This window comes from Schistocerca piceifrons, chromosome 2, assembly GCF_021461385.2.
Source record: "Schistocerca piceifrons isolate TAMUIC-IGC-003096 chromosome 2, iqSchPice1.1, whole genome shotgun sequence".
In the NCBI taxonomy this organism is placed as follows: Eukaryota; Metazoa; Arthropoda; class Insecta; order Orthoptera; family Acrididae; genus Schistocerca; species Schistocerca piceifrons.
This window is the reverse complement of record NC_060139.1, coordinates 1003993491-1004017051: the sequence shown is the minus strand read 5'-3', so window position 1 is coordinate 1004017051 and position 23561 is coordinate 1003993491.

Sequence of the window (23561 nt, the reverse complement as noted above, 5' to 3'; positions counted from 1 at the left end):
ATCATCGTTGGCATTTCCAGCATTATTGTTGGATGTTCAATTAAACAGAAACCGAACTTTTACGTGACCTAATAATGGTCAGAACCTGCTCTCAAAGCCTAACTTAGTCTAGCACGGAGAAATTGGTTGAAGTGGTTTCCGAGCCGGAGGAACACATAGTGCCGGCTAGTTCGCCACAAGACCTTTCCTTTCAAATGTTTTGTAACAAAAATTCAATTTAATGATTCAGAAATTAACTCAAAATCCCGAAATAACCAAAAAACAAGATGCCATTGCATCCGAAATTACAGGACTTGTGAACAGGCAGAATTTAGCTGAGAGCCAAACAAACTGACGCGATCACTGCATTTAAACAGCCACATACTGGCTCACTGGAATCCATAGTGAATATTCCAACAGAGGCGAGTGATGTAAAGTAAAAGCAAACGAACTGTCAGAACCGATTCAACATTGACATTCAAAGATGAACACCTTACTGTTGAACAGGACAACACTATTAGCGAAGGAATTTATTCACAGAGTAAATTCCTAGTAGATGAATTTACAGCTTGGGCGGCAGCGAAGGACGAGCAAATTGCATATTTCGCTGAGACGAAAACAAATGAAGTGATATGTCAGATTTTCACCAAAGTTGCTGAAATGAAAAATACTCTCAAGTGGGAAGTGCAGAGGGTTAACAAAAAGCTGAATTAGGATTTTTCGCTTTGGCGAAATGTTGTCGATGAATAATTAGGCGAAGTGAAAGTAGAACGAAGTAAGTGGTATCGTCCTAGACGATATGTCGGCGACTGGTTCGGAAGGAAACTTCGATGCAGAACGAACATCGAGAAAATAATACGAGCTCAGTTCGACTCGTTAGCAATCGCGTAACCAAATTTAGAATCCGGCGTGAGGATGGTGTCGTATTTGTCAAGTAATGTTGAAAGAAAATTTAATCATCGGCTTCCGGTTTTTTATCCTGGTCAGTAGAATTGTGAATCCGATTGGTTTGTAAAAACCTTTCGAGCACAGATGCCACATTATTTGTCAGTTATGCAAAAAATCGCTTTTGTGACGGGCCCTAGACTTGCCTTATTGGCAACAGTTCTTACCGAATATTGCAAAACCTATGATGGCTTTGAATTATCTTATTTCTACATCTACATCTACACCTACATGATTACTCTGCAATTCACATTTAAGTGCTTGGCAGAGGGTTCGTCGAACCACAATCATACTATCTCTCTACCATTCCACTCCCGAACAGCGCTCGGGAAAAACGAACACCTAAACCTTTCCGTTCGAGCTCTGATTTCTCTTATTTTATTATGATGATCATTCCTACCTATGTAGATTGAGCTCAACAAAATATTTTCGCATTCGGAAGAGAAAGTTGGTGACTGAAATTTCGTAAGTAGATCTCGCCGCGACGAAAAACGTCTTTACTTTAATGACTTCCATCCCAACTCGCGTATCATATCTGCCACACTCTCTCCCCTATTACGTCATAATACAAAACGAGCTGCCCTTTTCTGCAACCTTTCGATGTCCTCCGTCAATTCCACCTGGTAAGAATCCCACACCGCGCAGCAATATTCTAACAGAGGACGAACGAGTGTAGTGTAAGCTGTCTCTTTAGTGGACTTGTTGCATCTTCTAAGTGTCCTGCCAATGAAACGCAACCTTTGGCTCGCCTTCCCCACAATATTATCTATGTGGTCTTTCCAACTGAAATTGTTCGTAATTTTAACATCCAGGTACTTAGTTGAATTGACAGCCTTGAGAATTATACTATATATCGAGTAATCGAATTCCAACGGATTTGTTTTGGAACTCATGTGGATCACCTAACACTTTTCGTTATTTAGCGTCAACTGCCATCTGCCACACCATACAGCAATCTTTTCTAGATCGCTTTGCAACTGATATTGGTCTTCGGATGACCTTACTAGACGGTAAATTACAGCATCATTTGCGAACAACCTAACAGAACTGCTCAGATTGCCAAATGTTCGTCAATAGTTGTTCAGGCAAAGTAATGCAGACCGAGGGAGGTGGCGCAGTGGTTAGACACTGGACTCGCATTCGGGAGGACGACGGTTCAATCCCGCGTCCGGTCATCCTGATTTAGGTTTTCCGTGATTTCCCTAAATCACTCCAGGCAAATGCCGGGATGCTTCCTCTGATAGGGCACGGCCGACTTCCTCCCCCATCTTTCCCTAATCCGATGAGACCGATGACCACGCTGTGTGGTCTCCTTCCCCAAACCAACCAACCAACCAAAGTAATGCAGAGACGTCTTTAACCCTGAGGCTTTCCAAGTACTCCAGGGAAACCTGTGAAGTAATTTAAATAATACGCAACAAAAACCTGATTCTGGGACAATCCAATCTCGCAGCATAGCGTGATAAGAATATTGGAGGCTAGATTAGAGAAAAACTGGCTCATGTACCTGAACATATGATTCAGATGATAGACGAAATACGGAAGCATATTATCAAAATGGTAAATACAGCAATAACAGTTCACTTGGTAACAAAAATAGGCAACTGAAGGTTGGTGGAGATCACAATAATGGTAACGCTAGCAATGGGAGTATTTATCGTAATCACTTTAATATATAAAACCAGAGAAAGCAGGGGTATAGATTGAATCCCGGCTATTCAAACCAAACATCAGCCTGCTAATTATTACACAAATGTTAATAGGCTAATAGGCTAATTCGTGTGTAAACGACACAGCGGAAATCAACCAACTGCCTGTTCCAACCCCTGAAACCAAATTCGACTCCGTCTAGCCCCAGGCAGTTGGCTGGAAAATGGGAAAGGGGCAAAGAAGAGAATATTAGACTGGTAAGCAATGACTGTGGCAGAGCCATTTGAGAGTAATTGTGTGCTGATACATAAATTATCTGAATGATCCTCAAATTGTGATGTAGTCATCTGTACATGCCCTAATAGGAAAAATTCCTACAGTAGTATCTTTTGACACGGGTGTTGCAGCCATTGTAATCTCCCATGGTTTCTTTGAAAAGTTGTGTCAGACAATGCTTGTACCCACCATGACAGTTATCAACTGTAGGGTCGTGCAAGCTAGTGATACTCGATCTCAATCTATGAAATGGCAGTCTCGCGTTCCACTGACCATAGAAAATGTAGCATTGATAAGTATTGTCCTTGCAGTCGAAGAATTAATTGTAGGCTGCATAACTGGCATGGACTTCTTGCGTGAGAAGAAGGCAACAGTAGACCGCTCCATGGAGAAATGTGCAATATTAAGCCGCAATATTAAGCGACGGACATGAGAGAGCAACTGATCTCTTAAAGACAGACCTGGGCCACAGCAATTATTGCCAGGGAATAATAGCAAATTTATGTGTAAGAAGAATACAAACCTGTATCAGCAGCATTCCAAACTCATTAATAACCTCAGTATAAAATAGCAGATCCAAATAAAATTATGGTAAACCCAATGTTACACTCAAAATCAATGAACAGGCTTTGTTGATGCCGTACTGTGATGTGTTTAGGGTTGTGTATTTAAATCCGTTATCGCTAAAGGCTACTGTTGTCATTTGAACGTCACACCACACGAACCATTCTACTTACTCTCTTATCCCATTCCTTCATCAGACCGGAAAACCATTTCAAAATGTTAAAAAGGGAAGTAACTAGGCCGACTTCAAGCCAATACCGTAATACTTCGTTGGCTGTGGCTAAAGTTGGGGACAGTATTAGATTGATAAGTGATGCAAGATCAATAAACAAAATAGTTATACCTTTGAGCACCTAGTCTGAAAACTCTGAAGAGCAGAGACAGAGGTTCCTCAGGGTTAAATATTTATATCCAGATACTCAAATAATAAGAGTATTTGATGCACTTAAAGACTTAAAGAACTATTTTGACTAACAAGTTTAAAAGGTTTTGTCTCTTACTTATGTAACACTATCGTGTGTATTAGGATAATTTTCTTGTTTTTCTTTTTTTTTAAACCATTTGCGAAATAAGAAAGAAAGTGTTAAAATGAACAGCTACTTTCTTGTGAACTGAACGTGTTTAAAGAGACAAGCATAGAAAATAACTGGCATGCTAAATCGTCAAGAATAAACACTTGCCTTTTGCTGCAGGGTCAGGTTGATAAAGAGTAGTGTAGTCACTTCGTAGGTGGAATTGCATGTGAAGCCAGTCCTAGATACGAAAAGAAACTGCGGTGTCTAGCCGGGAGAAAGTGCGTGTTTTCTTTACGCTGTGCAGTTATAATTAACCTGAGACTGGCTCGCGCCGGAATTAACTGTCACGCTAGCTGAACCTGTGTTGCTGTTGGAGTGTTGCGGAGAAGTTAATTCCAGACTCGGCTACATGCAACGACAGAGCGGCATCCTAAACTACGAGAAGGCTTAAGTGTGCTCTTAGTGACAGAAAACTAATGAAAGTGTGTGAAACCGACAAAGGAGAAATAAAGTATATAGAAAATGCCTGAATCAACATCCTAAGAGATCACCATTCTCTAATACACCCAATTCCACAGTGTTGTTTAAGTTCGTTAGGGAGAGAAAAGGAAGTCCTCGGCCCCTGCTGTTATCTGATCACATTGTGTTCTTCCCACGGGAAGATTTTAAGTGTTAGTGGTTAGTAATTTTGATGTTTTTCACTGGTTCATGAATTTCGCCACCTGATGAGAAGTGGCGGGCCCAGATGTATCTTCCCTCACTGTCCTATCTCTAGGTGTCTGTTCACGACATGAGAATCACTAGGCTGAAACCCAGATCACCTGCTCTATCTGACTGCCTCAGCTACTGATGTACTAGAACCAAGAAGACACTTTTGCTGTTTATCACAAGCCTTTGCAACAATTCATGTATCAGAGTATTTTGATAACAAAAGGATAACACGCACGATACACATTGATAAAATATACCTGTATTCCAGGCTTCACATTTTGGAATGAAAGTCTAAACATCACTGTAATCAAGCAAAATGTAGTAGAAATGTTGAACTCAAATATTCAACGTGTTATGCAACGCAAAACTATATGTTTAGGTATGAATTGTTGCTTCGTTGATATCCCAGCAATGAGCCCTGAATATTTCCAAAGATTTCGAAAAGGATTTATTAAAATTGTAAAACTATTGATACTGATCATCTACATACATATCTCGCAAGTCACCGTACGGTGCGTGGCGGAGGGTACCCTGTACCACCACTAGTCGCTTCCTTTCCTGACCCGCTCGCAGATACAGCGAAAGAAAATAAGACTATCTATGTACCTCAGTACGAGCGCTAATTTCCCGTATCTTATCCTCCTTGCCCCTACGCGAAATGTATGTTGGTGGTAGTATCGTTCTGCAGTCAGCTTCAGATGCTGCTTGTCTGAACTTTCTCAGTAGCGTTCTTCGAAATGAATGTCTTCTTACCTGCACGGGTTCCCACTTGAACTCCCAAAGTATATCCGTACACTTGCATGCTGATAGAGCCTACCAGTAACAAATCTAGCAGCTCGCCTCTCCCTTGCTTCGATTCCTTCTTTCAATCCGGCCTGGTGCAGACCCAAAACACTCGACCATTACTCAAGAACAGGTCGCACCAGCGTAGTATAACCGGTTTCTTTTACAGGTGAACCGCATTTTCCTAAAATTCTCCCGATAAACTATAGTCGACGATTCGTCTTCCTTGCCACAATCCTCACATATTGTTCCATTTCATATCGCTTTGCAATGTTACGCCTGATATTTAAACGACGTGACTGTGTCAAGCAGGGCACTGCTAATACTATAACCGATCATAACGCGTTTGTTTTCCCCACTCATCCGCATTAACTTTCATTTTTCTACATTAAGAGCTAGTTGCCATTTATAACAACAACTGAAAATTTTGTCTAGGTAAATTGTAATAACCTACAGTCACTTGGAATCGACACCTTCCTGTACACCACAGTATCATCAGCGAATAGCTGCAGATTGCTGCCCATCCTGTTTCCCAGATCATTTATGTTTATAGAAAACAGCAACGGTCCTACCGCACTTCTCTGGGTCACTCCTGATGTTGCACCCGTCTCCGATGAACGCTCGCCGGTTTCTTTTACTTAAGAAGTCTTCGAGCCAATCACGTATCTGAAAGCCCATTCCGTATCCACGTGCCTTCAACAAAATCAAATTTTGACAAATATCACACAAATTCATAATTTGCATCGTAAGTACGTGTTTCATGTGGCTGAAGACCTTGTTAATAGTTTTCCCACGTTTTCCACAAAACTGTGTGCAAACGGGAAGGCATGAAAGAAGATTTATACCGAAAGAAAGCATAGCCTCATGAATATCTAACAATCTAAGAACACTGATTCTTGTAATATATGATATAATATTATAATTAATGAAGTAGATAAATTGAAATCTTATCGAAAAACCACGTCCTATACCACTACAAAAGAATGCAAGACGAACGTTTTCTTTAAAAAATTTGCTGTGTAAGTTCAGTCTTTTACAGATCATATGTAAATCTATGTTCAATCTTTATTATTCGAAGAACAGAAATGTTATGTCTATGATAAATTGGGTACTCAAGCACTGTGAAAACCAGTTACATTTATTGAAATCAAAAGGAAGTATTTCCCACTAGTGGAGGTAAATGGCTCGATCCTGGTGTATCACAATAGATCACATCTTTCACAATTGAGGGTGAATACAGGCTGCTGTTTGAGTGTATAGCCTGTTTTGAAAAAATTTGTTTCGAGTACACACTTGGCGTGGTAGCTATATCTCTGCTTCAACAGCCAGCCGCTATATTATATTACACTAGTATTTCATTATATGTACACTCCTGGAAATGGAAAAAAGAACACATTGACACCGGTGTGTCAGACCCACCATACTTGCTCCGGACACTGCGAGAGGGCTGTACAAGCAATGATCACACGCACGGCACAGCGGACACACCAGGAACCGCGGTGTTGGCCGTCGAATGGCGCTAGCTGCGCAGCATTTGTGCACCGCCGCCGTCAGTGCCAGCCAGTTTGCCGTGGCATACGGAGCTCCATCGCAGTCTTTAACACTGGTAGCATGTCGCGACAGCGTGGACGTGAACCGTATGTGCAGTTGACGGACTTTGAGCGAGGGCGTATAGTGGGCATGCGGGAGGCCGGGTGGACGTACCGCCGAATTGCTCAACACGTGGGGCGTGAGGTCTCCACAGTACATCGATGTTGTCGCCAGTGGTCGGCGGAAGGTGCACGTGCCCGTCGACCTGGGACCGGACCGCAGCGACGCACGGATGCACGCCAAGACCGAAGGATCCTACGCAGTGCCGTAGGGGACCGCACCGCCACTTCCCAGCAAATTAGGGACACTGTTGCTACTGGGGTATCGGCGAGGACCATTCGCAACCGTCTCCATGAAGCTGGGCTACGGTCCCGCACACCGTTAGGCCGTCTTCCGCTCACGCCCCAACATCGTGCAGCCCGCCTCCAGTGGTGTCGCGACAGGCGTGAATGGAGGGACGAATGGAGACGTGTCGTCTTCAGCGATGAGAGTCGCTTCTGCCTTGGTGCCAATGATGGTCGTATGCGTGTTTGGCGCCGTGCAGGTGAGCGCCACAATCAGGACTGCATACGACCGAGGCACACAGGGCCAACACCCGGCATCATGGTGTGGGGAGCGATCTCCTACACTGGCCGTACAACACTGGTGATCGTCGATGGGACACTGAATAGTGCACGGTACATCCAAACCGCCATCGAACCCATCGTTCTACCATTCCTAGACCGGCAAGGGAACTTGCTGTTCCAACAGGACAATGCACGTCCGCATGTATCCCGTGCCACCCAACGTGCTCTAGAAGGTGTAAGTCAACTACCCTGGCCAGCAAGATCTCCGGATCTGTCCCCCACTGAGCATGTTTGGGACTGGATGAAGCGTCGTCTCACGCGGTCTGCACGTCCAGCACGAACGCTGGTCCAACTGCGGCGCCAGGTGGAAATGGCATGGCAAGCCGTTCCACAGGACTACATCCAGCATCTCTACGATCGTCTCCATGGGAGAATAGCAGCTGCGAAAGGTGGATATACACTGTACTAGTGCCGACATTGTGCATGCTCTGTTGCCTGTGTCTATGTGCCTGTGGTTCTGTCAGTGTGATCATGTGATGTATCTGACCCCAGGAATGTGTCAATAAAGTTTCCCCTTCCTGGGACAATGAATTCACGGTGTTCTTATTTCAATTTCCAGGAGTGTATTTTTATTTGTAATTTGCGTCATACTACTCTTTTAGTATGATACTACTACTTTAGGATTCCTTGCTGCTTAATACTTCCACTCGCTGATTCGTATGTGTCAATAAAATGAACACAATAGGACTCAAAACCCGTACTGAAGTAGAAGCAAGTATGCCATAGAAAAATTGCTATATTATAAGAATTTAACGCAGTTATCGTATTTAAAATTAGTAAAACCTTGACCTATAATACTATGAAACATATAGCGCATCTAGTAAAGTGCAAATTTACTTACAGAGACCTTAGCTCCATTTAAAAGTAATATTGTAGTATACCGTGCTTAATAATCTTATCTTGTGTATTTTTCCGTAATTAAATTTAATTCTCTGACCGTTCAGCGACACCTTGTATGCGAGCCTTATAACCGAGATTGTTTTTATTACCATCAACATTCTGATTTTATAAATGCAATTTACATCAGGTTGGACAGACAGTGTATACTACTACTATTCTCCATTCGTGTGTTGTATATAACAGACATACTGTAGCTGCTAAATCTCGTAATCTTAATAGCACACTAGAGAACAGTAACGGTTGATTGTTGATTTGAGATAGATTAAGTTTCGCCTTTTGACAATCCTTGCACAGAACTAGCGCCTTCCACTTCCTCAATTGCACGCCGTTTACGTGTCATGTGGCCCTCAAAAACACGAAACAATCCATCGGTCCAAAATAAGCTTGTTGATCAGTTATTGAGGGACGCATAGCAACCACTGAGACGTATTCAAATGCCTTATCTTAAATAACACACCTTTTCTCAGCAAGTAATACTGCCTAACCGGCGTACAATCTACCTGTATATCTTCTATTCAGTTCTCGCAATGAAGGGTGTTCATTCTGCTCCATCTGCATCTCAGACAAAGATGTCGGAATATACTTTTTGAGATAATATACTCAAATTCTAGAACTAGAAATATCCAATGTGCAAGGTACCCATGAATACACATCGCTGTTAATAGAAACTGCAGATCCTTCTTTTCTGTAATGATGATACAGTGAAGCGCCAAAGGAATTGGTGCAGGCATGCGTATTCAAAAACGGAGATACACAAAGAGGCAAAATACGACGCTGCGGTCAGCAACGCGTATGTAACCCAAGTGTTTGACGCAGTTGGTGGATCGTTTACTGCTGATACAATAGCAGGTTACCAAGATATAAGTGGGTTTGAATGTGATGTTATAGTCGGTGCTCGCGCGATGGAACGTACAACTCTGAAGTAGAGATAAAGTGTGGATTTTCCCGTACGACCATTTCAAGAATGTACCATGAATATCAGGAATCCGGCGAAACATCAGACCTCCGACATCGCTGGGGCTGGAAAAAGTTACTGCAAGAACGGAACCAACGACTACTGAAGAGAATCGTTCAACGTTACGGAAGTGTAACCCTTCCGCAAATTTCTGCAGATTTCAATGCCGAGCAATCAACAAGTGTTAGCGTGGGAACTGTACAAAGAAACATCATCGATATGGGCTTTCGGAGCCGAAGGCCCACTCGTGTACCCTTACTGATTGCATAACACAAAGCTTAACAAAGCGTCACTATCGACATTGGACTCTTGATGAAACATGTTGCCTGGCCCTGCGAATCTCGTTTCAAATTGTATCGAGCGGGTGGATGTGTACGGATATGGAGACAGCCTCATGTATCCATGGACCATGCATGTCAGCAGGGGACTGTTCGAGCTGGTGGAGGCTCTATATAGGTTAGGACGTGTGCAGTTGGAACGATATGGGATCCCTGATACGTCTAGATGCGACCCTGACAGGTGACACGTACGTAAGCATCCTGTCTGATCGCCTCCATCCATTCATGTCCATTGTACATTCCGACGGACTAGGGCAGTTCCAGAGGAGCAATGCGACAACCCACACGAACAGAATTGCTACTGAATGGCTGCAGAAACACTCTTTTGAGTTTAAACACTTCCGCTGTCCACCAAACTCCTCAGACATGAACATCACTGAGCAAGTCTGGGACGCCTTGCAATGTGCTGTTCAGAAGAGATCTCCACCCCCTCGTACTCTTACAGATTTGTGGAAAGCCCTGCAGGATTCATGGTGTCACTTCCCTCTAGCACTACTTTAGACATTAGCCGAGTACACGCCACGTCGTGTTGCGGCACTTCTGCGTGCTCGCAAGGGCCCTACGCGATATTAGGCAGATGTACCAGTTTCTTTGGCTCTTCAGTGTAGTTTTACGGCTAAACAAGGAAAACTCAATCTTCCAAAATCCCCATACTACCTAACGGTTCCACCTGCATCACAGAATGCTTCTTCTTGCAGTCATCACCCTGTTACCGGATGCAATCATCTTCCTCACCGCGCCTCCTTTCTCCGCAAACTCTTGGAACAAAACTTCACCTAAACCAGTCATAGCGTGGTAAAGTGGTGGCCAGTTCAGAACTAGCCTAATCACACTATTTCCCTTTGGAACGACCAATAATAGGCTGTTATATGATGATACTGGTTCCTCAATCACACCTTGGTCGAGTACTGCAAGTACCTTCTCAAACACCTTTCGTTTGTATATCAACAGTATCGCATATGGAATAGTAAAGAATTTCGCATGATCCTAAGGTTCAAACTTATATTCAAATCACTAACTGATGGCCACGAAGACTAACATACTCCCAAATCCTTTCTTAAAACATTCAATACGTCTCCCTTAAACTTCAATTTGATATTTCTTATTCTCTCAACAATCTGTCTACTTTTGTTTCCTATCCCTTCTTCACCTGGCAAATCAGACCTCAGATTCTCTCCTGCCTGTGCCACTAATATTCTACCTTCCTCTGTATCAATGTCATTTATCTCTACACAAATTTGCAAACAGTTTGTTACGATCATAACCTTAACTGAATGCTCTTCGAAACGTACATTTTAGGACAAAAAATAAGGACAAACCACAAAGGAAATTTCGAATGGGACAGGAATCAGGAGATTTGATGTGCACGTACAGACAAAGCACTGATTAAAATATCAGAAAAGTGGATGATTTACTGAGGAGTAAGGCTTCACAATCTGGGCAAGTCATTAACGTGTTGGTTCACCTCTGGCCCTTATGGAAGGTTATTCGGCTTGGTAATATGTGAACGAGTTTCTGGATGTCCTCCTGAGGGATATCGTGCCAAATTATATTTGATGATATAGATCGTCAAAAATCGAGAGATGGTTGCAGGGTCCTACCGATGACGCTCAAAACATTCTTAGCTGGGGAGGCACCCGTCGACTTTGCTCGCCAAAGTAGGGTTTGACAAGCACGAAGACAAGCAGTAGAAGCCCTAGTGGTGTGCGGGCGCACTTTACCTTACTGAAATATAAGCTCAGGATAGCTTGCCACGAACGACATTATTAATGGGGCGTAGAATACCGTCGACGTACCGCTGTGCCATGAGGGTGCCGCAGATGACAACCAAAGGAATTCTCCTATGAAAAGAAGTGGTGCCCCAGACCATCACTTTTGGCTGGTGGGTCGCTCTACAGGTGACAGTCAGTATGGTATCTCACAGCTGTCCTGGGGATCTTCAGACACGTGTTCGGTCTGGAATTTCATTGACTGGAATAGAATTGGTTCTAGTGATGAGTCATGCTTCGAATTATGCCCTGATAATACTGAACACATGTCTGGAGACGCCCAAGACAGCAGTGGGGTACCAGTCTGATTGTCGCCTGCATATGGGCTGACAGGCAGCGGTAATGGTCTGGGGTGCTACTTGTTTCCATAGCAGGACGTCCCAGACTGTCATCTGCGGAACCGTTGCAGAACAGCTCTATGTCGACGATATTCTACGCCCCATTTAGTTGCCCTTCAAAGCATGCATCCTGAGATTACCTTTCAGCAGGATAATGCCCGTCCACACACGGCTAGAGTTTCTACTGCTTGTCTTCGATCTTGCCAAACAATGCCTTGGCCAGCAAGTTCGCTGGATCTCTTTCCAGATGTGGAAGTTTGGAACACTCTGGGAAGGGCCCTCGAACCGTTTCAGGATTTTGATCCTCTAACACAGAACTTGGTACGATATCCCTCAGAAAGTCATCCAATACTCTATCAACCAATAGGAAGTTTAATAACTGCTTTCATAAGGGCCAGAGGCGAACCATTGCGTTATTGACTTCTTCAGGTACTGAAGCTCTTTCTTTTGAATAAGTAATAAAATTTTTGTGAACTGTAATCATTTCTTTATCTGTGCGTGTACATCACATCTACCGATTTCCATCCCATTTAGAAAAGTCCTTCATAGAGCGTCCTTCTTTTCTTGTGTTGGAGTGTATACACATCAATACTCCTTTCCTCAACGTAACTGCTCCATTTCATAGAACTTGCAAATGTTCCCACTCATACACGAGAGCCATTCCCAAAATCACGCAGATTCATGTTCAGTATTTCTAGAACATTAGGTTCTCAAGCATTGCTTTGCCATTCAGACTTCAGTCTCACCTGCCAATGTACATTCGTACTTTTCCTAAGCATCACTCCCTTCATCTTAGTCTTTCGAAATTTCAGCATCAGCCAATCACGTTTCATCAGACATCTTCCTAATACTTCCTCAGCGATCACTCGAGCTTCACTATCACTGTCCCAGTTGTCTCCAACCTGATTCGCCTCACTGAAATTATTATAGCCAAATGTAAATTTGGCTACTCTCTTCCACTTCAGACAATACACCGCAGTCGTAGTCATAGCCAAGCCAATGCACATCACCTATGTCAAAACTATCCACGTGCCCCTCCTGTTGTCTTGTTCCATTGCTATACCCCTGTTATTGTGTATATAAATATCCTGGGATCTAGTTTATCTCCACCCTTTGTCTCTCTACACTACGTACGCTATCATTTCCAGTCTATTGTTTCCACTCTCTCAACAATGGCCCCCATTTACTCTGTTCGGTTGGTTCATTACATACGGTCTTAGCCCACCAGATTGGTAATGTTAATTTCTTCTACCACAGCATGTTCTATGTCGTGTCAAGATACATCAACCAGTTCCTCTTGGCCCAAAGCCTGTATTGCATTTGCAATTAATACAGAGTTGGGCAAATAAAAATGGTCTGAAGAACAGAGTTTCAGGGTACAAAGAAACACAGCAGGGGACAGGAAATATGGTCTTTTGGTTGGACTCTGAAGCATTTTCTAGTGAAATTCAGCGACATTTCCTGGCGTGCGGCCACGCTTATGAATGTTTTGACTTGTTCAAAACAGATCCTGTCTGACACCATTTTCGGACTAAGCTTTGCTTGCTGGAACTTTGACAGCATTAAACTTCTCAGCAGCGTATCCACGATTTCGTTGTCATGTAACTTTCCGCACCGAACACCCGATGCTCTACTGTGAGTACCATCGTTCGCTCTGCACTGTTCCACTCACACTGCCACAGTCTGCAATACTCTCTGAAAAGGTGTTGATAACGTGGAGGGTGTACACGTGGTGCGTGTGTCACAGGGTTTGGTTGTATGCATATCCACTGGTCCCGGTCACTGGTATGTGCCCCGCCCTTCATATTCTATTCCTCAGAGTAATGACGTAAATGTCTCTTCGTTAGCCGCACACGGTTCTGCTAGCATTTGCTGATTGTAGTGCCAGTTCCATGTTACACAACCGTATGGAATCTGATGAACCGAACGGAATTTCCTGAAACTGATTTTTTCTCGACATTAGCACCAGATATTTTACTGGGGTGCGGATTCCTGATTTATTAGGTTGTCACACATCACTACTTTGTCTTTCAGTCCAGCCTGCACCTCCACTGCCCAACACTTTGACAGAAATGCGTCTCTAATCTCTCGATATGATTTGCAACTCGAAGTAATTGATTGTAACTTCGCCGTCGATTCTCCCCCGAGGTAACTGTACAAATACTCTAACTGATGGCGTACTCGCCATGTTGGAGGTAAATAAAACTAGAACTGTCCAACAAAGTTTTTGGGTGAAGATTACAGCCACTCTGTCTAAATACTTGAAAGTTTCAAAATGTAAGAAAGTGCTTGTAGTCAAACGATTCATCCTCCGACGTCTTCGGTAAACTGGTTATCACAAGTCGAGGGTCGATACTTGATCAGACCGGGCCATGATTTTGTTGTATTCTCTGATCAATTAATGTGTTGGATCTGCTTCCACTGTGTAGTCAACAAGCAAGTCCACGCTGCAGTCCACTTCAGCTACAGTTTCCACTGTCCCTAATACACAACTTTCACGTTGAGATATCCTAACTCTTCCATTATTATTTATTCTCAATATTCTTGTTTTCAGTTACTACTTTCTGCTGTTCCTTGAACTTCAGTAACTCCAGCAGTTACGCCGTTTCTGAGACTGGCGTGAGGCATGTACTCTGTGACACCTCACTTACATTTCTTATAGGTTGCGTCAGGATCTCACGGCTGATTCTCAGCTGTTCCATGGCCTCGCGAAGTTTCCATTCGATTTCTTTCGGTATATTATGCACTGCTACTCTTAATCCTTCAATGCGCTTTTCTGCTTGCACCGTGCGGCTGTCTTGTTCCCCCTTGCCATCACTCTACTTAGCTAATTTGCCACTGAATGAGCAGAAATTTCTCCATTGGAAGCCCTATTTTTCTCAACTCTCTTCTTGCCTCTCTAACAACACGTTCGTCTGTTTTGATGTGCTCCCTGCTTTTCATACCTCTCTTTAGATTCCCTTATCTACAGCAAGAGTCCTTATTTATAAATCATTCACATTCTTTTCCCTAACAATTGGTGTAGGTGGCGCACACCTTTATCGCCTTACACATTATCTATTCTCTCATCACTGCACATACATCCCAATTCTACCACTTCATTCTCGGCTTCCGCACCGTTGTTATTATCTTTCCCGTCATTGCAGTTTGAGTTTGCTTGTTCCTTCCATCACCATTCTCTCATAAGATCTGCCTGCTGTCCTATGAGGTACCGTAAGTGAACCAATAACGCCTTTACACCCACATTAAACGCAGAAAGGAAGCAGAGAGTGGACTAAGCCCATAAAGCTAAAAATATTAGTAAATGTGCTGCAACTTCTTACAAGTTGTTACACAAACTCCTCCTCTTCAAAATTCCTTGTTAGTCATTACATTTGCTATCATGCTGCTCATCCATACCATCTAAGATATTCATCAAAATTTTCCCAACTAATATTACAAATTTCTAACTATTAATCAGAAGAACCTACAATCCTAATTAAGATAATCCTGGAAAGGACAAACCAATTTCTATGTCATGACTAAGATGTTTGAGGCTCCTGAGTGTGTTTTGCTTCACCGCACAACGATCGACGCGGCATCATGGCCGATTCCGGAAGATATATTTTAATTTATTCCAGTGTAGCGCGTATTTAGTGCCATGCATTCTAATTCCCTTTGAAGAGGACTTCTTGTTAATTGAATGCATTGTACAGAGTCTGACTAATTTTCTCTTACATCCGTTGGCTGGAGAAGTTAATATTTCGTTTATAAACCACGTTTTGTTTTTCCTATAGAATTTTATAACACTAAAGGTAATTTAGAGCAGATCTGTCTTTAATTGCAGTTAGATTAACCCCATAGTTTTATTGATTTTGGCAAGAACCCACGACTCGTCTGTCAGCTCCATTAATTTAATTTCCGTTGCGCACAGTTTGTCACTTCACATCTGAGGCAGAGGGGGTGACGTGCATATCAAGGAGATTCACTCGATACAGATCACTGACGCAGTTTTCGCTTAGCCATAGCCCAGTGGCGCCTTGTTTTCCGACAACTGGCTCCAAACAGTGCCTTGAAATTTCCCTGTACGAAACACAAATTTATGATTGTCGGTCTAGCTTTCGTAGATCTCGGCGTGCCACGTACCACTCTACGACTACTGACGATATCAGTCTCTATTGCCTAGCTTCTCTCGGACATTACTGATTCGACAGTGTTCTCTCTGCCGTTGCCTGCAATTCCGAATTTCCTGTGATTAGTGCGTTTCTGATAGTGTTCGAGCTCTTCAGATTTTTTGATCAGTTTCTGTGCGAAATATTGTTCTATATCCGCAGTTTCTTTCAAATATTTGTTTCAAAACACAGACATCATTCACTTTCGTCTTGAGCGGTTTCAGTTTTTTTTTGTTTTTTTTTCCTAACTATAGTTAGAGCATCAGTGTTGTTGTGAACAACGAGCCAGTGCTTGTCTTCTGCTTCCAGGGCAGCATTTACCACGACCTCCACCTGTCAGCGATGCCGGGCAGCGTGGCTGCAGCGTCCTACAGGATGCAGATAATGATGTCGGTTTGTAATGTGAAATATAGTTTATGATCAAATAATCCATTAAATCGTCTACAGAAAGCATCAGCTCTTAAAGGAAGAATCAATTTAAAAATCGATCAAAGGCCTAACACCCCATCGGTTGTAGAACGACAAATGGTAATAGTTCATAGAATGTTTGCCCGCCTTGAAGTAAAAATGCTCTCAACTCTCCGAAGTGCGTTTCTGCTGGCACACGGTTTTTGTAACGAGAAAATGGGTACTAAAATGTTCAGAGTACCACACTAGAACACGTAGTTCCACCTCTATGTAACTGATTAAAACAAAAGCCCAGCAGACCTGTGAATGACAAAGTTCGTCGCATACTTCACTTATAATGGTTCCCCACACGATGCCGTTTACCAGAAACGAAGTCTGGATCCCTCCGTAAATTTCTTAAAATACCTTTACAACAGTCGCTGCCTGGCCGTTAGTGCGGATCAGGAAATCGAGTGAGGTGAACTCGGCATTGCAAACCAGCTCTTGTGCTCAAGTTCCCACACGGGGAGTCGAACGCAGGACTCAGCCACAGCAGTATTCTTCCGAAAATGGCGGACAGATGGGTCGCCGAAACATTACAATCAGGTACCGTATGCAGATGAATATTCATGTTCTGACGTAGAATTTTGTTATTGGCAATGAATAATTTGCGCTATGTTTTCTTTTTTCTCCAATGACATTACTTATTTGAGAAACATTCACTTAACTATCAAATCTGTTAAATATACATTTGAACAGATATACTTTACACAGTGACTCTCATGTCTGATGTGAACTCACTGCGAGATAATACTTCAAACAAAGCCAAGTGTTCTAAACCATTGCTAGTAGGGGGAACGATATCACAAGACCATGTCCTCGCTGCACCATCATACTTGTTTTCCTTTTTTTTCGATACTACTGTCTAAGTACATTTATCAAATTAATTCACGCGAGTGCGTTGAGATTTTGACATTACTGATTTCAGACATTAATTCTTGTTCTGTAAGACATTTATTCTGATCTGTTCAATGTTAGTATCAAAGAAATCGTCCTTCTTTCTTAAAAATACATAAAACTTCCTACATTCGGCATGAAGCATAACTGCTTTGCAACAATCTTTTGTTGGCTCTTTTTCATCCAGACATAATAGGGTTACTGAAAAACGCCAAAAGGAATGTTCATATTTGTTCACTGTCAACTTTCCTTGTAACTAGGAAACACAGCACTTATCTTTGCTTCTCAGACAACGCGCAATGTCAACTCCGGTACTGCGCGTCTACAGTATCTGCACTGCACGAATTCTGGTCGCAGAAACAGTTACTCCGCATTTAGAGTTACCCTGGAGTGAACCACGGTCTACAGAGTGTCATGAGCAGATTGACCTAAATTTGTTATTAATGAGGATATTTATTTTATAATGCGATTTTTGTTATCTTTGCTGCGAGAGAGAAAGATTCTTGTATTGATTTGATGAAGATATCTTAAAAAGATATTAATTAATTTTATTTGCTTTAATTACACTACAGCTTCTGCCTGTTCACTATTACAACATGGTATTCAACACAGAACTTTCCCTACTTTTTAATCAGGTAAGATTAGTGACAATTCAGAAAACACGAACTCAATTAGTGCAACCTTTTGTAATCTATGTTGAACACATATATTTGGTAATATCATTCCTTTGCGGTTCTTGATTTTAATGAAGAATACTTACATAAAGTGACTTTTCTATGTCTTCCAATACACGTTTAAAAAGAATCTGCATTAACATAATTTGCCACGTCATCATCCATTTCCCAATCTTTGTCATCATCCATTTGCCAATCTTTGCCATTCACAAGATAAAGTTTCACAATTTCAGATTAAAATGCATACACATTACGTAGAGTCATTTCACATGGAGTTCACCTGTAGTTAGTTTACCGCTCATTAAAAGAGACGCTAAGCAAAATAGATATAAAAATTACATTTTAATTTCAGAGGACTTCCTATTCATTTGGCCGGAAATCAGTTGCAGTTTCCTCGAATTTCGTGTCAGTGAAGTAAAGAACTATGAAACAGTGTCACGATTTTTGAAGGTAACTTAGACAGAATGTGGTGTTCTTTATTAGGTGATTCAGTACACATTGTCGGAAATCACGCAGTCAGATTAACTTCTGTTTCGAATCATTGTTTGGAGTAGACTCAACTACTTACACAATCTTTCAGAAAATCCAAGCAAAGCAACTGCCAGTGCAAAAATAAATAAATAGAAAATTTTTAATAATTATTATTATTTTTTAAAGAAACTTTCAGTAATTCTACTTACGTTTCGCTTTGTAAGCGGAAGCTTCCATTTTTAGTTTGAAACGCTATGACTCAGTTTTGGACACGTTGTTGGCAGTCACCTCTAACTGTATTCTACATCTTCCAAGTGTTCACCCATTTCATAAAACTGATGGCAGTTTTTTTTTCCGAAACTGTCACATAACATTTAATTATCTGAAAAGTAAATAAAATTAAACTACTAATGCTACATGAACATTAAGAGGAATAAAAACAAATGCCAATGTTTGCAATTTTAATTATCTCTGTCTTTCCTATCCTGCTTCTTGTAATGTGCTGCAGCCTTTGGTTTTTAGCTGGCTGGCGAAATCTAAGGATCACGAGGGGAGCTACATGGGGCAAAAAAAAAAAATGTTTCTGCTGAAAGCAAAGGCTCAGCCGTCTACACAGTGATAAGAGCTCTCCGCCAGCCGAACATGGGGGATTGACAAGTGAGGGTAGCCCAGACCATTATAAAGTTTCATTGTGCATGAAGCACAAAGAATGCCTTTTAGCAAAGAAAAGATCTGCACAAAAGAAAAAAACGACACTGCTTGCTTGGGATCCAACTATCAGGCATGAAGAAGGTCAGCTAGAATTTCTGTTCAAAATTTGGTAAGCCTGATTGGCTCATGACGATTATTGGTACCAGGGTACAGTTCCCACATGTGTTTGCGTGCACTCTCTCTAATTGGCCCAAACTATAAATCTGACGTATATTGGGCGAGATCTTTTACCGTCCACCCCAAACCAAGGAAGAACTGTACTTGATTGGTTAATCACGGCAGATAATTTGATAGCATGTTTATACATTATCATTGGCTCGAACTTACAAGGTTTGTTGCTAAGAGATAGCGAGATTCCTGTGGATGAGGAACCAGATAAATTTTGTAGAGGAGGGTAAGAAAATACTTGTTCCTGTGGCACAGTAGAGAGGACTTCTCCACAGGGCTTTATACAGTGATGTTTCATCTTAGAGCTGCAGAGCGAGATTCCTTCAACTTAGAGCAGAACTCAAATAGCGAGGCTAGACATACACTCATGTTCAGAAAAAAACAGAGCACTTTAAACGACTAGAGATAGGACGTTCATATTCGCAGAACATGTTAATTAGTATGTTCTTCTGTTCTTCAGAAATGATCAGTATTTGAACCATGTAGTTCCACGGGTTCAAGAACAACATTGATATCGTGACGCAACACCACCTACCGGTAAAATGTGCATGATGCTCTCGTTGTCGCTATAAACCGAAGGTACTGGATCAGTGTGACTTGAGCTGACGTGCAGGATGTCTCGCAGATGAATTCGCGAACTGCACCGTCAAATCAATGGGTTAGAAACAGAGCACGTAGATGGCATAAGAAAATGGAATGCAATTATCCGGCAATTTGCTGTTCATCTGGGACGAACTGTTTCGACAGTGAAATGGGCGTGTGCAGACTGATTCACGGAAGACTGTTGAACACGACGAGATCGGCTGGATCGCACCATCCAGACAATCAGCCAAGAAGATAGACACCTCATCCGAATGGCATTGCGGGACAGTCCTGCGTCCTCCTCGGCTCTGGCGCAACAGTGAAACAATAAACTGTCATGGATGACCGCCCATCGCCGTTTACTATGGAATGGATTATGCACACGTCGTCCAATTCTTCCCCTACATTTGAAGAATGTGCAGAAACATGCCGGACGGCAATGGTGTATTCAACAACGTCTCTGGGGACAGAAATGGCATCAGATAGTGTTTGTGGACGAATACAGGCACTGCTTATTTGAAAATGATGGCCGCATTTTGATTCGCCGCAGACAGGAGCAGCAGCATAATTGTGACTGCATTCGCACAAGACTTACAGCGCCAAGTCAAGGCCATATAGTTTGAGGTGCTGTTGAGTAGAACAAGAAATTACAATTACAGTTGGTGCGTGTCCAGGGCACTGGGACCACTGTGACCTACGTGAATGCCACCCTGCGATCAGTAGACATACCCTTTCTGCATAACACCCCGACGCTGTTTTTCAGCAAAACAATGCACGACTACATGTTGTTGCACAAACATATTACTTCTTGGTGCCGTAGGATGTTAGCCTTTTGCCCTGGTCCGCAAGATCACCAGACTTGTCACCAACCGAAAATTTGTGGGATATGGTGAAACGACAATTGCAGCAGTGTGACCCACTGCCAACACCATAGATGAATTTTGGAACCAAGTGAATGTAGCACGGATTTCTATACCCCAGGACGTCATTCGGGCATTATACGCGTCGATGCCATCACGCATAGAACAAGTTATCAGGACCCACGATGCATGCTGTGCCTACTACACAACAGGACTCTTCAGGATCGCCTCATCTCTATGGGAGTAAATGTGGACCAAGCTTACTTCTCTGATTATGTACTGAGCAGAGGATAGCTGCAGTAATGGCTGAGAATTCTACACTCATGTTCAGAAAAAAAACAGAACACCTTGAACTACCAGAGATGGTACGTTCATATTCACAGCACATGTATATTAGTATATTTCGCATAAATGTAGCATTTCAGTCTCCTCGATTCTTGCCTAATGACTAAGTATCGCAATGCTGATTTAATTTTCGTAGGCAGCTAGCTAGGCACTCAATACGGTGAGGCGAGAGTACTTGCTTTTATAGTTTTCTTTGCACGTTAAGTTACACGTTGTGCATAAGCAGTTCTTTTATCGTTTCTATCATGTATTCACTCATAAGTCCAGAGATTATTGTACGTGTTTTCAACTGCTTGTTTCCTTGATAATTAATTGTATACTTTATTCAGCTGATAAAACAAATTTGTCGTCTTTTGTGATAATCGCCAACGGGCTTGCCGCAGTAGTAACAGCGGTTCCCGTCAGATCACCGAGGTTAAACGTTGTCGGGTTTGGCTAGCACTTGGGTGGATGAAAATTTCGTTATCCTAGCGCTGATGGCAAGCAGGGCGCGCTCAGACTTTGTAATTCAGGAGCTACATGCCTGAGAAGTAGCGGCTCCGGTCACGAAAACCGACAATGGCCCAGGGAGTGGTGTGCTGACCAAAAACCCCTTGATATCTGCATCCGTTGTCGCCTGTTGGTTGAGGATGACACGACGGTCGGTCGGTACAGTTGAGATTTCTGTGGCCTTTTCGGACGGAGTTTAGTTTTAGCTTTTAGTAATAAATCGGATCGTTATAGTAACCCTTAGCTTCTCTCCATTGTTTGATGGATACTGTTATCAATATATCTGTGTGAGGCGAGGCACACACATTCTATGTTTAATTGGGGCACTGCTGGTAAACTGATTAGAAAAACTGTTTTCCGTTTTGCAACTGGTGTTTTTCATTCGCTTGATCTTATGAGGTGTTACTTACCACTGAGGATGGGTACTGTAGCATCTCAGCGGTATGCGAAATGCTCAACCGACTCCTTACTCTATGAAGCATTCAAGACGTATTGTCAGATCTCTGTTCAGTTTTAGACGTCTGATGCACAATTCTATGATTCCGTTCCCTTCAACTTGTCTGCTATATTCTGAGACACAGCTGCCGCATCCTAAACTACAATGTTTATTCACCACTGAAAGCATCTCTTCGTCGACTTGCAAGTAACTCTGAGTCTAGTTTAAGGGTTTTTATTCTTGGTAGATTAAGCTATCCTGTTCGCAGGTCAGATACGTAATGATTGAAGGGCAAGTGTAAAAAACACATAGCAGGTGCCAAATCATTGATGCAGTTTTGTTTGCAACATTTTGTGAGACAGACTTCCAGCAGCTGAACGTCTTTCAGGAATGACGGTAAATTATACCTGCGCCTTTGGTCATGCAAATCAATCGACGTGAACATGACGACACACTCCAGGCATTTTACAAGCTGCATTCTTTTTCAGCGTGCGTTACGACTCCTAGGACATGGCATCCTATTACTTGAGGCAGGCAGTAGTGCTCGCACAGACCTCTGAGCCAGTACCCATTACCACCACCGCACATCAAAATTGTGCTATGAAGGTGAGGCCAAGGACACCGTTGCCCATGTAGCACCACGTGGTCGTCGGGCTATATGGAGTTCTTTTTGCCGCGCTTTGGTGTTATCTTCTATTTACTTACAGCAGTTAACATTTTTTATATAAAAGTACAGGAATTCGGAATAGGAAATTATAAATTTATAGTATAATTTTTTAACAAATGAATAAAAGAAGACAGGAAAGAGTAGATAAAGACAAACTTTCACCGACATAATCTGGAGAAGGAGACTTGGTACTGACCTTCAAGTCCAGCATCCCAATGTAGTGATACTCATTTTAGTAATTATCCACATGAACATCCCTCTTGGGGAAAAATCGATTCATTCAGTCCATGCGGATCTAATCTGTGTCAGTGTTGTTGGTCAGAGTGCTGTGTAAGTTGATGTTTGTTAGGCTACACAACGATTACTACTTCTAGATAATTTAGAAAGCAAATCCTGCCTAGGTGCTGAGGGTCATGCTATTACTGACATCTCTAGTAGTAACCGGGGGGGGGGGGGGGGGGGAGGCGACTGTTGACAGTTGGGTTGTGCGTATGAAAGGAGCGACAACTTGAAGCCAACTCCGGGTCCCCATGGGCAGCAGCAGTGGACAAGACCTAGCGTGCAGTGCTGGATGATGCAGAGCCAGTCGGCGGGTATCACCTACCGAGAGGTGGGATCAGCTTCAGTCAGCGTTGATGGGAGAGGGCGGACGGCACTGGGCCTCGTATGGCCCTCTGGCCATGCTTCTTTTGGTTATCAGGATGACTGACAAGATTGTGGCCAG